General features: G+C 41.0%; 1 non-coding gene across 1 annotated transcript; it reads left to right on the top strand.

The window, feature by feature from the left end:
• The first annotated feature begins 2,792 nt into the window (after positions 1-2,792).
• Positions 2,793-2,899, top strand: LOC130508786 (small nucleolar RNA R71). Its single transcript, XR_008942964.1, has one exon. It is a non-coding gene; the product is annotated as a small nucleolar RNA R71 (small nucleolar RNA).
• The last annotated feature ends 953 nt before the right edge of the window (positions 2,900-3,852 follow it).

The raw sequence follows: 3,852 nt of genomic DNA, 5'->3' as shown, positions 1-3,852 counted from the left end.
AAGGTGTTTGATGAAATGTCTGAACCAACTCTTCAATGCTTTTAACATATTTTACCAAAGAGATTTGTTGTTAAATGTGTTAAGATGGCTAGTAGACTTGTTCTCCATGATTGCTTTTGTAACATTCAACCAAAGAGATTTGATGTTTGAGTTGCCTTAGCAAATGAACATTCATCTAGAGATAGAGTTTGTTTAGGATTGTGTCTAGGCTTAAGGTTGATAGATTGATTGAAAAGCTGCCACCTTTAGATTGAAACTTGATCACCCAATGTCAATTCCCTAATCCCATGAGTCCTATTGCTTCATATTGAAAAACAAAGATCATTTCGTTATTGCATTTCTACTCTAGTTCTTAGTTCACTTCACTTCACTCAATTGGTTGCACTTAGATTAAGTATAGATTTGCATTCCCTTGCATTAGAATCACTTAGGATTGGTTCGACAATCTATTATACTACATCATTTGATTAGGAGCCTTGAAAACTCCTAGCATCACAAACCAAACCAAACCAAAGCATAAACCAAAACACTAAAAAGTACAGGCCAAATATATACATGCTTACAATGAGGGTGATTGATTCGGCTTTAACAAGTGATTTTAGCTTTAATTTTCATCTACAACCATGTAAGTTATCAATTACGTTTTATCTAGTTTTTAAAGATAAAACCAAAACTTTTTAAAAATGACTGTAGGAGGTTTCTTTTCTAAAGCAACAAAATAGTGCTGTAAGAATATGTTTTTTTCATCATTTAATTTATACAGCTACATTAGATAGATCTAAATCAAAAAATTTCAGAGATTAAATTCTACGGAAAATTTCTACGACTACCAGTTCAACTAATTGCCTCCAATGTATACCGTCAGTTCCATGATACATATTACCACATGTCGATTTATTAATTAATTAACCAAGTACGTATATACGCATTCTAAGTGCTCAACACATAGCTCTCGAGAAGACTCTCCAATAAGACCTTCTTCCTTACAAACAGCCACTCCAGCTTAGGTATTCTCAATGGATGGTTCTTCACAAGTGATTGTTCCACAATACCCAACATCCATTGAAGACTGAATTGGGTAGGAGACAGCTCTGTTCACATTGAGGAGTGTGACCTTCTTGTTTGGGAAGTCAATGCAAGCTCCAACTGTTGTGAGAAATTGAGTGCCAAGGATCAAAAGAACTCTCTTCTCAGTTGCCATCTTCAGAACAGTAAGGTCTATAGGAATTGTGCATGCTCCAATCTTCAAAGGGAAATCCTTGATGAGGCCAATGGGGGTTGTAGAAGATGAATCCCCAAACATGAGAGAAGATGTGTTTGGCTTCATGCTCTCAATACCAAGACTTTTCACCATTTCCAATGAGATCACATTCACACTTGCACCAGAATCAACCAAAGCATCATTCATAGTGATCTTACCAAGGGAGCAAGACAATGTGAACTTCCCTTGAGACTCTAGCTTAGGGAGGGACTGTGGAGGGACTGATGGATCAATCTTCAAAATGGAGATGTCCAAAAGCTCAGCCACTTCTGCTTGGTGGTGTAGAATGTCCTTGAAGAGCATCATTTGGACATGAGCTTCACGCATACCGGAGATTTCTGGGAGCCTGACCCCAACATCACTAAGATCTTTTCTGAACTTGGAGATAACCTTCTTCTGAGCTTTGGTGAGGACCCTTTGTGGAAATGGGAGTGGGACCTCATATGGTGGTAGCTCAACCTCAGGAGCTTCTTCCAGCTTGGTCTCTTTCAGCTTGTGGCCAGCTCTCCTTTCTACCGGTTTCTCAGCCTTAGGCTCAGCTCTCTGCAAATTCGTTGCTTTAACCTTCCTTTCAGCTTGTACCTGAACCCTTTCCATAACTTTATCCACCATATGTGCTTCAGCGGTTGCTACAACCAATTTTTCAACTTTTCCAAACACTAGCTTCTCAATCTCATCTACCTCTTTCTCATAATCACTCAGCTCAATCTCTGAAGAAGTAGTAGAGATGATAACATTGCAAGACTCCTTGGGAGTCTTTTCTGGTTTCCCTGGTAGAGATCCCATTGAGCTCTTGGAAGATGATGGCATAGAGGCGACCTGACTCTCCAAAGTGTTGAAGCGAGATGCAAGTTGTAAGAACTTGTTGTTGAGGTCAGAGTAGTTCCCATCAATCTTTGTGTGGATGTTCTTGAACTCATAAACCATTGTCTTCTCATTTCTGGCTTGAAATTCCAAGAGTTTCTTGAACATAGAATCCACACTTGAATCTGAAGCTGGAGCTTGAGAAGAACTGCCTTGAGCTTGAGTAGACTGATTATTTTGGTTGCTGAAACCAGGAGGGTAGCTTTGCGTGGCCTGGTATCCTCCTTGCTGATTGTTGTAGTGAGGTCTTTGCTGGTAGTTGTTTTGCTGAAAGTTGGGCTCCTTTCTGTACCATGTACCATTGTTGTTGATGAAGCAAAGCTCTTCTTGCCCTTCCAAACCATCAACTTCATTCACCTTAGGAGGAAACTCTTGACTAGGATCACCAACAAAGCTAACCTGCTCCTTCTTGGATTGGTTGGAAAGAACCAAGTCCAACTTGTCTTGCAAAGACTTGATATCTTTCCTTGTCTGCTGGTCATCCCCTCGGTTAGCTCTATCATACTCTTCATTGTAGACTGAGTCACTCTTTGCCATGTTCTCCACCAGCTCCTCTGCATCCTGCTCAGTTCTGCCCAAGAAGAAACCATTACTAGCAGTGTCAAGCCTGTTTCTGCAAGATGGGAGAACTCCTCTGTAGAAAGTGCTAAGCAAGCTCTCCTTGCTGAAACCATGATGAGGACACTGAGCTTGGTAGTCCTTGAATCTTTCACATGCCTCATTGAAGCTCTCTAGATTCTTCTGCTGGAATCCAGAGATCTCATTTCTTATCTTAGCTGTCCTTGAGGTAGAGAAGAATTTCTCCAAGAAGGCTTCCTTACATCCCTCCCAAGTGGTGATAGTGTCACTTGGGACAGACCTCTCCCACTGATGTGCCTTGTCTCCCAAAGAGAAGGGAAACAACTTCAGCTTGAATGCATCTTCAGAGACACCATTTGTCTTGGACAAACTACAATACTGATCAAACTTGTACAAGGGATCAATAGGATCTTCAGCTGCCAGGCCATGAAACTTGTTGTGCTCAATGGTGTTGAGTAGCCCTGACTTGATCTCGAAGTTGTTGTTCTCCACAGGTGGTGCTCTGATTCCCAACCTATGACCATGAATGTGAGGGCGATCATAGGTTCCAATGGCGCGAGCTTGGCGCTGTGGGTGTTGTGGTCGAAGGTTGGCAGCTCCTTGACCATTTCCCTCTTGGGCAGCTCCCAAAGGGATCTCTCCATCTTGATTCTGGTTCTGATGGTGAGCCATATCAAAACCCAATCTGTTGAAATGAGCCTGTTGCTCCTCTTCTCTCCTTCTTCTTGTATTCTCTCTTTCCAAAGCCTGAATGTCTAGTACTAGAGGAGTGAGGTTTGTAGTCCCTCTACTTCTCAAGTTCATACACCTGAAATGAAAAAGAAAGAGGAAAAACAGAGCCAATATCACAATAACAATAAAAATGACTTAGTCTCAAGCAAATGACTAAATCCCAATGTCAAAATCACAATAGAACTTGGCAACGGCGCCAATTTGATGCTAGGAGTTTTCAAGGCTCCTAATCAAATGATGTAGTATAAAAGATTGTCGAACCAATCCTAAGTGATTCTAATGCAAAGGGAATGCAAGTCTATACTTAATCTAAGTGCAACCAATTGAGTGAAGTGAAGTGAACTAAGAACTAGAGTAGAAATGCAATAACGAAATGATTTTTGTTTCTCAATATGAAGCAAGAGGACTCATGGGAT

The sequence above is a fragment of the Raphanus sativus genome, chromosome 2, assembly GCF_000801105.2.
Source record: "Raphanus sativus cultivar WK10039 chromosome 2, ASM80110v3, whole genome shotgun sequence".
Taxonomy (NCBI): domain Eukaryota; kingdom Viridiplantae; phylum Streptophyta; class Magnoliopsida; order Brassicales; family Brassicaceae; genus Raphanus; species Raphanus sativus.
Note: the sequence above shows the minus strand (reverse complement) of the source record. Positions and strands in the feature narration are given on the sequence as shown.